This window comes from Colossoma macropomum, unplaced genomic scaffold, assembly GCF_904425465.1.
Source record: "Colossoma macropomum unplaced genomic scaffold, Colossoma_macropomum, whole genome shotgun sequence".
In the NCBI taxonomy this organism is placed as follows: Eukaryota; Metazoa; Chordata; class Actinopteri; order Characiformes; family Serrasalmidae; genus Colossoma; species Colossoma macropomum.
In genome coordinates this window covers 32,591,108-32,605,642 of record NW_023494806.1, presented here as the reverse complement: position 1 = coordinate 32,605,642, position 14,535 = coordinate 32,591,108, and the positions used below count along the sequence as shown (strand labels likewise).

The 14,535-nt window shown below is 41.5% G+C and overlaps 1 long non-coding RNA gene across 1 annotated transcript; it reads right to left on the bottom strand.

Annotated features, from left to right (window-relative positions):
* Positions 1–380: 380 nt before the first annotated feature.
* Positions 381–1,289, bottom strand: LOC118827249. Its single transcript, XR_005008852.1, has 2 exons — positions 1,178–1,289; positions 381–1,022 (listed from the first exon to the last, which is right to left on the bottom strand). It is a non-coding gene; the product is annotated as an uncharacterized LOC118827249 (long non-coding RNA).
* Positions 1,290–14,535: the final 13,246 nt, after the last annotated feature.

Here is a 14,535-nt window from a genome sequence, read left to right as displayed (position 1 = left end):
AGCGCCCCCTGCTGGTCGGTCGTGTTGTCCTTTACTTTAATTACTATTTGTCATTTGGCCAGGGGTGTCCAAACTTTTACACACAACTGTATACTCACATCTTTTTGGCTCTGTGAGCTGTCACAAGCCTCCTAAATGTAAATGTGTTCAACCTGCACTGAATATACTTTTTTATTGATGTTTTAGACCCTGGAACACATTTTTCACTTTAACCATGTTTTTCAGGTAATGTGGTACAGTGCTTTAAGTCTGTGTGCACATTTCACTATATTACAAACATCAGCAGTATTTTAAAAATTTCAGTAATGAATATATATCTCACTGAAAAGAGGTACATGTGTACCTTTTTTGCTTTGAGAGCACTGAATTTCAATGACATGTTTGCAGTTTGCATGAAATCACTTTATTAACTGTTGTTAGACATGTTAGACATTGCATCTGGGGTTGAACATGATTTCACAGTTTAAAGGATAAACAGGCAGATTGAGAAAGAGTTTGATGTGATGATTGCTGGATATCAGCGGTGTTCACAGATGTATTGAACAAAAAGCCTACTCTACCCAAACAATGGCATCATTAGTCTAACATTACGAAGACTTTTTTTTACAGAGATGTTCAGTTGGCATAATAGTAGAAGTACAGAGTGTCTTTTTTAGGGAGCATGTCTTACTACCAAACCCTTTTAACAGTTGGTATTCACAGCTGCTCAGGTGATGAGGAACGCTGATAGATTTTTCCTTGAGTACCACAAACCTCAGGGGTTGATTCAGACGTGCAGCTGGGTATGGTGAACGCTTCATTCCTGTTGAGATCAGCTGTGCCCTCAATGGTGTTGGTGCTTAGGGGGTGGCTGTCGAGGGTTGCTTCGACATGCGCATCAGGCTGGTTGACCAGAGCCTTGTCTGGAATCCTTTTGGCATAAAGCGGCGACTCAGTGACAGCGGCATCGCTTAACATCACATGAGATGCCAGGACCAGGATAGCGAGGTATATCAGACGAGGAGAGAACGCCATGGTTTCGTCTGTGAAGAAAAAGAGGATAAAATTGGATGAATCTTTAAAATCTTAGTAATTTTTTCAAGTTGCAGTAAAGAATTGCCATTTTTTTCTCTTGTGACAGAGCTCATTGTCTAAGGATCAAAAAGCAAAGAAGAAATACAGGAGCCTACAATTGTACCTGAAAGCTGGAGTCTTGGATCTCTGGATGAATGGACGAGTTGTAGTTCTTAGTGAGTGGCTTAGCTCAGCTCCAATATAAAGAAGGTCTGTTCCCAAGCCAACCTTGAGCTTATCTACAGTTAACCTAGTCTGATGTATTTCAGCCAATAAGAACGGCTCTGGTTGAATTAGAGTAAATATGCACTAAAACTTAGGTATCTCCTGTATTCAGGAAAAGTGTCAATTTTCTTTTTGTGGGAAATGGCGCATCTGTTGTATGGAAATACGTGCAGATTACAATGGAACTCAGCCATCTGACTAACAAATCCAGTGTGTGCAATACTAATAGACATCATGTGTGCTGACCATGAAAAGCGTGTCATTAGAGGGTTTTCACTTCAACCCTATTCTAACCAACATGCCAGAAACGTTGCCTTCATCTCCTGGGTTGTGAAGCACAAGGTACTATGAAGCTTAGTTAGACTCAGAATGATAAACAGAGCTGAAGATGATTCTAAAATGATTGAAATGATTGCTGTTTAACATCAAGAATAAGGTTCTATTAAAATTGAAAAATTTTGCATTATAGACCACATTCAAGACTTTTATGATATACACTGTTCAGAGTGGGCTTTGCACATAGAAGAAATATCAGTACTATATCATGATTTGTACCACCTTTGTTAGAGAAATTAAAATGTTTTACATCATGAATCCCTACTTCAAAATTGGTGATCAAATTTCAAAGCAGAAAATGTACAATATTATATTGTTAAATGTGTTGTTAAATGCCTAATTGTAGTACAACCCCATTTCCAAAAAAAGTTAGAATGCTGTGCAAAATGTAAATAAAAACAAAATGCAACAATGTGCAGATATTTAAGTGCTATATTTGATTGAAAACAGTACAAAGACAACATATCAAATGTTGAAGCTGAGAATTGTTATTGTCTTTTTGAAAAATATTTTTGAATTTGATGCCAACAACACGTTCCAAAAAAGTTGGGATGGGGCAACAAAAGGCTGATAAAGTTGTGTAATGTTACAGGTCAGTAACATGATTGTGTATAAAAAAAAAACATCTCAGAGAGTCCGGGAAACCGAGCCTGGAAGTCTGCGATGAGACCAGGATCCAAAAGCAATGCAGCTTCGCAGAAACCCAGCAACGGTCCTCGGGACCGTAACCCTCCCAGTCGATGAGATATTGAAGTTCTCGACCACGCCTTCAGGAGTCCGGCACCTTACGCACGGCGTACACAGGAGAACCATCCACCTCAACAGCAGCAGGTGGCGAGTCACCAGGAAGCACCTCCTCCAGCGGACCAGGAACGACAGGCTTGAGGAGAGAAACGTGAAAAGCATTTGACATGCGATTCTGAGCAGGCAATTCCCATTGGTAAGTTACATCATTTATTTTCTTAGAAACCCGATACGGACCAACATACTTTGACTGCAATTTCCTGCAGCCCCCCTCAAACCTGAAATCCCTGGTCGATAGCCACACCCGGTCACCAGGTTGATAGAAGGGGGTCTCACCACGGTCTGTCGGCCTGCTCCTTGTAATGTCGTAAAGCTTCCTCAAGAATGAGACCATGTGATTAACCTGTCTCTAAACCTTTCTGGGACATAGAGCTTCCCCTCCGGACATCCCTCAGGTGTAGGTATGTCGGATAGTGACTGTTCTATTTCTTCATCAAGTTGGGTGCTACTGTAAATCAGGGTGGAAGGATAAGTTCTGGTTCTGCCTGAATCTCCTCCCTGCTTTCCTCCTGGAATACTCTAGACAGGGCATCTGCCTTAGTGTTACGGTTACCAGGGCAATATGTGATCGTGAATCTAAACCGAGAGAAAATTATAGACTAACGTGCCTGACGAGAATTCATACGCTTAGCTGTGCGAATATATTCTAGGTTCTTATGATCAGTAAGTACCTGAAACGGGTGTGCATCCCCCTCCAGCCAGTGACGCCACTCCTCTAACGCCAACTTTACTGCCAGAAGTTCCCTCTCCCCTATGCCATTATTACGTTCCGCTAGCGATAACTTGTGTGAGTAAAAGGCAACAGGATGGAGCTTGGGTGGATTACCACTGCGTTGGGATAGCACGGCCCCAACCCCAGTTTCAGATGCATCAACTTTGACGACGAAAGGGGAGTTAGGGGCAGGATGCTTCAGTATAGGTGCTGTGGTGAAGGCGCGTTTTAGATTATCAAAAGCAACCTCTGCCTGGACCGACCATGCTAGTTTCTTAGGAGAACCCTTAAGAAGAGCAGTAAGAGGGGCCGCTATGGAACTGTAGTTGCGTATAAACCATCTGTAAAACTTGGCAAAACCCAAAAAACGTTGTAGTTCCTTGACTGACTTGGGGACAGACCAGCTAGTAACAGCCTCTACCTTTTGATCACTCATAACCACTCCCGTGGAACTTATAACATAACCCAAAAAGGAGACTGACTGGAGGTGGAATTCACACTTTTCACCTTTGACATAGAGATTGTTTTCTAACAGACGCTGTAACACCTTGCGTACATATTGAATGTGTGACTCAAAGTCAGACGAGAAAATCAGGATGTCATCAATGTAGGCAATGACAAATGTTCCAAACATATCACGTAGAACGTCATTGATGAAAGATTGAAACACTGACGGAACGTTCGCAAATCCATAGCTCATGACTTGGTATTCGTAGTGCTCCCTAGTGGTGACAAAGGCAGTTTTCCATTCGTCTCCCTCTCGACCACGGACTAAATTATAGGCACTGCGTAGATCCAATTTGGTGAAATAGTGTGCACCTTTCAGCTGTTCAAGAGCTATTGGGATCAGTGGAAGAGGGTAAGTGAACTTTTTAGTTACGACGTGGTAACGGTTCGACAGGAATGTTGAGTGGGGCAAAGACGTCCTGATGAATGAAGTTACCCTCGGCTCCAGAGTCGATCAAGGCTGAAACACAAATAGACTGTTGTTGGCAGCATACAGTGACAGGTAAAAAGAACAACTTGGAAATCAACCCCTTTGTGGGAATACTCACCACACGCTTTCCCGGGGTTGGCGTCTGGGTTCTGTGTGAACACAGTCCACAGTCACGTCGAACGTGATTCGAACCTCCACAATGAAGGCATAGACCACCATGGAGCCGACGAAGACGTTCCTCCTTTGACAACCGGTATGAATCACACTGCATGGGTTTGGGTGGCAAGCTAGCTCCGGTGACAGGACTGGAAACCATGTTCCGGACTTTAGTATTCACTGGATTGTGTTGCTTCACACGATCCTTGGGGCGTTTGCTCAGAAGCTGATCCAGGTGTATAGCGAGAGAGAGATCAGCTGATCCAATAAAAGTTTGTTATCTTTACAGGCAAGTTCAAACCATGGTGAAAAACATTCTTAAGGGCAGGTTCGTTCCACCCAATACCTGCAGCTAGCGTGCGAAACTCTAATGCATAGGAGGCGGTTGCCCTGTCTCAGAGCTAGGAGCAATTCACCACTAGACTGTCCCTCAGCAGAGTGGTCAAAAACTTGACGAAACTCAGTCAAAAACTGCGAAAAAGTCTTTCTATGGATGTTATCCCAAACAGCGGTAGCCCTGTCTAAAGCCTTGCCAGTAAGACAGGAGACAACGAAAGCCATCTTAGCTTGGTTTGTGCTGGGTGGTGAGTTGTTAAAAAACACAGAGCACTATAACAAAAAGCAAGGTCAAACACGGAAGGATAAACAGACATTGAACGCTTCGTGATGCTAGTAGGCTAGTCAAAACTCGGCAAAGAACAATACAACAGGGTGAGTATATATAGGCTGGGACACAGGTGAAAAGAATCAATACTCAGGTGATTGAGAACAGGGGTACGTCATGTGACTCTGGTTAGAAGTCACGTGAGAGTCATTGGCATCATGGGAAATGGAGTCCTGTTCGAAGTGTGACATTCAGAAGTAAAGATGAGCAGGCGTTCATCACTTTCACTCTGTGAATGATTGCGCAGACAAATAGTGCAACAATTCAAGAATAATATCTCTCACCGTAAAATAGCAAAGAACTTTTACTTCTCATCATCTACGGTACATAATAACATTAACAGATTCAGAGAATCTGGAGAAATCTCTGTACGCAAGGTATAAGGTCAAAGACCAGTATTTGCCTGCCATGATTTTTGGGCCCTCAGGCAGCACTGCATTAAAAAAAGACATGATCCTGTAGTGGTAATCACTGCAATCACAAGCACTTCTGAAAACCACTGCCTGTGAAAACAGTTCTTTGCTGCATCCACAAATGCTAGGTAAAGCTCTAAAATGCAAAGAGGAAACCGCATGTAAACAGGATCCAGAAATGCTGCAAAAAACATTTTATTTTACAAAAAACAATAGAATTTCTCTGTCTCAACATCTGATATGTTGTCTTTGTAGTATTTTCCTTCCAAAATATGGATTTGCATATCATTGCATTCTATTTTCATTTACTTTCTGCACAGCATCCCAACTTTTAACATTTTACCAAACCAGTAAAACTAGAAAGCAAAGATGCTAACAGGCCAGTAATATTCAAAGACAAAATTTAAATTCAGAATATTTGCTTCAGGACTTAAAACGCTACATGAATATGTGTTCATATGTGCTTATGTAGTGTTTGGCTCTTTTAAATTTTCAGCAGAACGCATTAGAAACTGGCACACCCAAGTGGTTCAACTGAGTGAACATGTTCAAGAACCGCAGAGGTTTTGCCCGGTCTGGAAACACTGCTTTGGCTCTTGGTTTAACCAGTTTTTGAAGGACATTCTAAAATGCTTAATGTGAAAAAACTTAATGTTAAAATGGGGTTTTTAGGTTCATCCATTTGGTTGTAGACAGTCCTCAAGACCAATAATATGTGAGAGAATTTGGGTGTGCCTAGCTCACTGGTTGTGACAGTCAACAGGCAGTATGCTACAAACTAATGTCAGCTAAGTAAGTTAAGCCATCCTTGGTGTTACCAGTGATGAGCCAGTTTTGGATGTGATAGATTTTCGCCATGCAAATATTTCTTTTGTTTATACGCTTCTCTGAACAAGAACAATGATTTCCTCAGTTGTACTTATTTTTAGTAGGATATATTAATTTAAAAAATCAACAGTTGTACAAACTAAAAGTTGAGATGTTTTGTTAATTGCAATAAAAACCTGGGAAGTCTAAGAATCTGTGATTTGTTAATGCTCTTGAACCTTTTTTAACTGACAAAAGTACAAACACAAGGCTGTCAAGATGGAGAAGTTCATGCTACCTACGCTGGAGGACACAGCCCTAAAGCTGGCTGAGGCAAGTGTGTTCTCCACTCTCAACGCTTCTTTGGGTTCCTGGCAAATCCCACTAGATGCCAAGAGTGCAACTTAGGAACAGTCCTACCAGGCCTCCCCACTGAGGTTCACCCACTGACTACTCTATTAAAGAAAGACTCTGCATGGGTGTGGGACACCCCACAACAGCACGCATTCGACTGAATATAGAAAATGCTATCCTCAGCCTTGGCCTACTACAATGTGAAGAAGCCCACATTTGTGTCTGCTGACACTAGCAGTTATGGGCTGGAGGGTGCCCTGTTGCAGATGCATGGGGCAGGGTCCAGCCAGTAGCCTTCTGCTCAAGAACACTCATGTGGGCAGAGCAGAGATATTTACAAATTGAAAAAGAATGTTTGACAGTAGTGTGGGCTTGTGAGTGCCTTGCCTGCTGTCTCTACAGTTTGAGTGAATTCACCCTGCAACCATGATAATGCACCTCTACGATGCTAGCAGCTACTCGTGCACCTGATGCGTTTCAATGTCAGGGCTCTGCACATTCCAGGGAAGTTGCTAGTTGTGGCTGACACACTGCCCCACAACCCAGTTGACCACATTACCAGCTTAGATACAGAAACTGATGTAAAAGCCGAGTAGAGCAGTGGTAAGCACAAGAGCCAAACCTGGAGCCCATCAGAGAAGCTACTGGGAATGATCCAAACATCAAGAAGGTAATGAGCTTCATCAAAGATGGCTGGCCACACCATGTGCCATATAAATTACTAAGCTATTATGCTGCTAGAGCATCATTATCTGAGGCAGAGGTACTGCTCCTGCATGGGGATAAGATTCTGGTCCCTATGCGAGGAGATCCTGGAACGCCTCCATCATGGCCACCAGGGCCTAACTAAGTGCAGAGAGCGAGCAAGAATGTCAGTATGGTGGCCTGGCATTGGGGCAGACATAAATACTAAGGTGTCTCTCTGCACCTTTTGCCAGGAACACAGGTCAATCCAGAGGACGGAACCACTCACCCATCTGGTGCAAAGTAGGGGCTGACTTGTGCAAGCTTTCAGGTAAAAATGATCTGATCGATGTTGACTATTATTCCAGAGACATTCCAATTGCACATTTTCAGTTTACAACAAGTCTCCACGTCATGGATTAGCTCAAAAGTATGTGTGTGAGGTGGGGCATTCCAAGAGACAAAGTTGAGCCAGTTCGGCTTTGTGGACTTTGCACAGTTCTGTTCTGACTGGGGTATCCAGCACACTACCTGTAGCCCTCACTACCCACAGACAAATTGAGCTGTGGAGGGAGCCATTGACACAGCCAAACAAATTCTACAACAGCCTGACATTCACCTGGCTCTGCTGAGCTACAGAGCCACCCCAACCGCTGCTACAGGGGCTAGCCCTGTCCACTTAATGACAGCACGCCAAATCCGCACCAACCTCCCTGTTGTCTGCAGCCCAGGCTCATCTGCCCACAGGAAGTGGCCAAAAAGGACAGAAAAAGCTAAAGCAGCCTTCAACCTTTTAATAACAGGCAATAGAGACATTCTGTTCATTCCCTCCCTGACCTGCAATCAGGTGACCTTAAGTTGGATGGAGAGAAGGGGTGGCACTCATCTGGCACAGTGGTAAGTCCTACAGAGGAACCACAGTCATACTTAGTACAGACACAGAATGGCACTGTCCTCCGCCGCAATTTGCAGAAAAGCATGTAGGGTTTTAGGATCTGTGTCAGGCTTTACAAAACACAAGTAGGTCACCCACTGTGACTAGTTAGCTACAAAATACGGAAAGTAACTCCCTATAACTGTGAGGAAGTAAGTTCATGACAACCACTGTGTTACATCACATTTTTGTTCAATTATACTTTTTAATCATTTGGGACCCGAGGAGACTAACTGTTGCAGTTTTGTTTCAGCAAGACAATGCCAGGCCTCATTCTGCACATGTTACAGCAGCTTGGCTTTGTAGACCCAGAATGTGTGTGCTTGCCTGACCTGCCTGCAGTCCAGATCTGTCTACTACTGAAAAAATATGGCACATCATGAAGAAGAAAATCAGACAATGACAACAATACACTGTTGAGCAGCTGAAGATTTGTAACAAGCAAGAATGGGCAAAAATTCCACTTGCAAAACTGCAACAATTAGTATCCTCAGTTTCCAAATGATTAAAAAGTGTAACTGAAAGAAAAGGTGATGTAACACAGTGGTAAACATGCCTCTGTCCCAACCTTTGAGTGTGTTACAGGCATCAAATTCTATATTTGTTTATATTTACAAAATACAAAGTCATTTCTTTGTACTTTAGTTAAATGAAGGTTCAAGATTTGTTCAATTAACAAATCACAGATTCTTGTTTTATTGCATTTTACAAAAAGTCCCAACTTTTCTGGAAATGGGGGTTGTAGTACGTGTTGCCACGTACCTATAAAGTGTGCTTGGCCACATTGCAAGAATTTATTTAACATTGATAAGAGCTGTAGCATCTGGTGGACTGAGAGAAGAAACACATGGTAGTCCAACGCAAAGGTAAAGCAGGCTTCTTCTTCATGCACAAATAATAAATAGTACTAATAGGACAAGTGGAAGTAATATTACTATTATTAATAATGAAACTAATAATACAATTTTATTAATAGAAAGATCTGACAAAGCAAGCCCAAGATTAAGATTTAAAAGATCATAAAAGAAAATAAAAACATAAATATAAAACACACTGGCCCTGAAGAGATGAAGTGTGTCGATATGGATGAACCTGAGCAGCCTTCAATGCGTAGTCTATTTCTTTCTCTACTTAAACTGAAAATTTGCAATGTGAAGCAAGAAAAGTAAAATATGGACACAGTACAGTATATTTGACAAAGGAAGAAGAAAAAAGGCAAGCTAAGAACAGGTGGAGAATGTGTTTTTTTGGAGGTTTAGGATGCCTTGCCTTGTGTTATATTTCTCCACAATAAAAAAAATTCTTTAAAAAAAGCCTAAAACAAAACAAACAAACAAATCCACTACACTCTGCTTAGCGAAGCCAAACATACCCATCTGTATGCCAAACATGACCTTAGCCATTTTTAAAGAAAGAAAAACAAAGCATTTATATATATATATATATATATATATATATATATATATATATATATATATTATACAAGTTTTTGTGACATCACAGCAGGCCATTTTTGCAGCTTAGTTTTGATATATATGTACTGTATAGATTGGGGATGGGAAAGATATGTGTTTAAAACATAAGTAACATTTACACAACATATCACAGTTTTTTTATTCCTAAAAATGAGGGAAAATTCAGCCTTTTAATGCTTGAAAGGCAGAGGGAGCAGCTTTGGTCCTTTGCTGAGGTAAAGCAGCCTAGGGAAAAAACCTCTGCACATAGCAGAGAAAGAAGAATGTGGTTCTCCTTACCCTTGAGTCTGGAACCCATAGACATCACCAGTCACTGGATTTCTTCCCTGGTGATGTTCTGTGAGGCCTTTACTGCAGCTGTCTTCAGGTCCTTCTTGTTCTTTTACCCTCAATTTGACTTCAGTAAATGAAATACATGCTTGATTGGATTGGGGAGGAAAAGAGTAAGAGGAAGAAACCTTGAGAGGAACCAAGACTAAAAAAGGGGAACCCATCTTCCTCTGGTTGACAGTAGACAGCACCAGACAGCAAAACAAAAACACAAGCAGAGAATAAGATTTTACCATTAATTTAAAATATTAAAATACAGAAAAGGGAAAAACAGGTGAAGCAATGGCTATAATTAAAAAGTTTGAGTCTGTGCAGCAGGAGCATCAACAGTGGCATGCAGGTGAGGTTTGCAAAGCGTTGTACAGTGGGAAGCTCCATGGTGGTCAAGCTGGTCCAGAAGGTGAGTGAGCAGTGGGCTCCCGCTCAAGGCAGATGAAGCATCAGTCCACATAGGATGGGCAGTTGTTCACCTGGGCAAAGAAACACACAGACAGGTCTGTTAAGAGTGACTGATTACAGGATACAGTGTTAACAGAGTGCAGCAGAGACTCCAGCAGGTCTAGTTGTCAGAGCCTAACTAAAAGGGAGAGCCAGAAATGTAACAGAGACACAAAGTCTCGCTGAAATGTCAGCACCCTTCTGCTCCACCATGAACAAAGTTGAGTAAACACCAAAGAGCAGCGGGGCAACAGCACCAACACTCCCGGTTTACCATAATACTTTGTCCAAATCTGCACTTTTTATCTAAAGGGAAAAACTAATTACCGAAGACTTGACTAAACAAGGTTTTTAGCCTAGACTTAAAGACTGAGGCTGTGTCTGAGTGCCAAACACTTACTGAAAGATTATTCCAAAGCTGAGGGGCTTTGTATGAAATGGCCCCTGATGTAACTTTATTAATTCTAGGTACTAATAGTAAACCAGCAACTTGTGATCTAAGTAGGTGTGATTGTTCATAATAAGAAAGAAGTTCACTCAGGTACTGAGAAGCGAGGCTGTTTAGAGCTTCATTTATCAGTAAAAGAATTTTGTACCCAATACGGAATTTAACTGGCAACCAGTATAGGTTTGATAAACTGGCTTGATATGGTTAAACTTTCTGGTTCTTGTGAGGACTCTGACTGCAGCATTCTAAACTAACTGAAGCTTTTTGAGGCTTTTGCTGGAACATCCAGACAGCAGGACATTACAGTAATCAAGCCATCAGAAAATAAATGCATGAACTAGCTTTCTGTAGAGACAGTGTATTTATTCATTGGGCAATATTGTGAAGATGGAGGAAAGCTATTCTAGTAATGTTGGTTATATGTGCATCGAAAGACAGATAGGGATCGATTGTGACACTGTAATGAAAAAGAACCAGCCAGATTCTCGTGGTAAAATTAGGAAATGATGCTTTACTGAGAAAGGGCTTGACAATACTTGTAGTGCTATGACAGTCAGTGGTCAAATCCAAAAAGGCAAATATCCGAAAGGGACAGGAACACTCAGTAGCTCTAGAGAGAGAAGCAATACCTCAAAAATATTCTAGGCTAAAGCCCAGGCTTATATACTAAACTATAGATTGTCATATGACATGCATCACAGGTGCAATAAGTTAGTAGTTAGGTGAGCTGGAGTTTTGACTGGTGGATCGTGGAAGTTCCTAGGTCATGTGATCTCCCAGAGAGTTCTGGCAATTAAGTTTTAAAGGACATCAGAGCTTGTGCAGCACACATCCCTGGGAGGATGTGTGACAGTACCCCCCCACCTCCCAAAGAGTCTGCTTTAGAGGCCAGAAGCCTTTGGAGGACTAATTGGACTTGTTGGATGCGGGTTCAGTGGAATAGATGTGAATGTATGTGATAACAAATTTGCCAATCATGTCACAGAGTATGTCCTTATTGAATTCTTGCAACACATAGGGAGCATTCGACAGACCGAATGGCATGACTAATTACTCATAGTGACCTGTTGCAGCGACAAAAGCAGTTTTCCATTTGTCGCTTTCTCTAATTCTAAACAAGTGGGAAGCACTGTGCAGATTCAACTTTGTGAAATATTTAGCCCCTCGCAGCTGCACTAAGGCTACAGGAATGAGTGGAAGTAGGTAAGGATATTTTTTGGTAATCTGATTCAGGTCTCGATAATCTGTACAGGGCGGAGACCCTCATTTTTCTCCTTAATAAAGAAAAATCCAGAAGCTAATGGAGAGGTAGATGGTCTTATAATACCCTCGTCTAAGGTCTGCTGAATTTATGTATCCATAGTCCTTTTCTCTTTCTGAGTTAATGGATACACTCGAGATTTGGGTAGAGTGATGATATCTAAGAGATCTTTGGAGCAATCATATGGACGGGGAGGGAGTATCTTGGTGGTTTTACCTTTGCTAAAACCTTCTAGAAGATCACAGTATTCATCTGGGAGGTTGCATGGGTTGTCAGTATTGGAGCTTTTAATCGAAGTGGATCTAATAGTAACAGATGGGTAATTGATAAAGTTTTGTAGACAGAATTCTGAACTCAGGATTGGACCAGGAAATATGGGGATTGTGCTTCTCTAGCCAGGGAAGACCTAGAATGGCTAGAAATTCAGAGAAATCTAATACTAAGAATGAAATTAGTTCATTGTGTAGGGTTACTTGTGCTAAGTCTACTAGATTCAGTTCTCTTCATAATGGTTCCAGTTCCCATCTGGTTCCCATATGGATTCTCCATCCAGTGCAGTGACTCGTAGTGGGGTCCTCAGGGGCTTCAGAAGAATCTGAAGCTGTTACACAAGCTGGGCATGGATGAAATTTCCCTCTGCACCGGAATCGATTTGGGTTGAAATGACAACAGAAGTCTCCTGCCAATAAATAATAACTTGCATGAGGAAAGACTTGGAAACCAACCACTTTGTGGGAATACTCACCACATGGAGACTACTCCACATGCTTTCCAGAGGTTGGCACCTGAGTTCTATGTGGATGGACCGGACAGTCAAGTAAAACGTGACCAGCACCACTATAGCAGAAGCATCCTCCATTTAAGCAACAAAGTCTCTCCTCTGGTGATATTCAAGATGCATCACATTGCATGGGTTCCTCTGGTTTGTTGGCTTCCTGAGGTATGCAGACTGCTATTTTAGCCCTTCTTTTACCACTGTGGTGTTCAAGCTCATGGAGAAGTTGGTCGAGACGAACAGCTAGGCTGATAAGTTGATCTAGAGTTGAATCATCGTCTCTATAAGCTAACTCAGTGAGTGTGTCTAGGTTCAGTCTTTGTCAAAACATTACCAGTAAAGCTGGTTTGTTCCTTCCACTACCAGCTGCCATGGTGCGGAATTCTAATGAGTAATCGCAAACGTAACAATTGTCTTGGCGAAGTGTTGTTAAGTTCACCATTCCCATTACGAGGATGATCCAAAACCATACAAAAATCCTTCAAAAGCTGTTTGTAAATTCAGCTCTGAGTCTTAGGCCACATAACGGTTGCCTAATCAAAAGCTTGGTCAGTTAGATGTGATATTACAAAAGATATTTTACTTCTATCAGAGCTCAGAGGTGAGGTATTAAATTAATTAAATTGAGCACTGAAGTACAACCCCATTTCCAAAAAAGTTGGGATGCTGTGCAAAATGTAAATAAAAACAAAATGCAACAATGTACAGATCATGTAAGCGCTATATTTGATTGAAAATAGTACACAGACAACATATCAAATGTTGAAACTGAGAATTGTTATTGTTTATTGAAAAATATTTGCCCATTTTGAATTTGATGCCAACATCACATTCTAAAAAAGTTGAGATGGGGCAACAAAAGGCTGGTAAAGTTATGTAAGTAAAGCTAAATAAAACCACCTGGTGGTTAATTGGCAACAGGTCAGTAACATGATTGGTTATAAAAAGAGCGTCCCAGAAAGAGTCTCTCAGAAGTAACGATGGGGAGGGGTTCACCACTCCGCAAAAGATAGCACAGTAAAATAGTGCAACAATTCACGAATAATGTTTCTCAATGTGAAACAGCAAAGAACTTTTGCTTTTCATCATCTATGGTACATAATATCATTAAAAGACTCAGAGAATCTGAGAATCTGAAGAAATATCTGTATGTAAGGGACAAGGCCAAAACTAGTATTTCCTGGCCATAATCTTTGGGCCCTCAGGCGGCACTGCATTAAAAACAGACATGATTCTGTAGAGGAAATCACTGCATGGGCTGAGAAACACTTCTGAAATACAGTTTGTTGCTTGAATCCACAAATGCAAGTTAAAACTCTAAAATGCAAAGAAGAAATCACACATAAACAGGGTCCAGAAACGCCATCACCTTCTCTGGGTCCAAGCTCATTTAAAATGGACTGAAGCAACGTGGAAAAGCCAACAAATCAACATATGAAATTCTTTTTGGAAATCATGGACACTGTGTCCTCTGGGCTAAAGACCACTCGGCTTGTTATCAGTGCACAGTTCAAAAGCCAGTATTTATGATGGTATAGGGGTGCATTAGTGCATATGGTGTGGGTGACGTGCACATCTGTGAAGGCACCATTAATGCTTAACTATATAAACATGTTTTGGCAATGTATGCTGCCATCCAGACAATGTCTTTTTCCTTGCATTCTATTTTTATTTATGTTCTGCACAGCGTCCCAACATTTTTGGTAATGGGGTTGTAAAAAAATGCGAC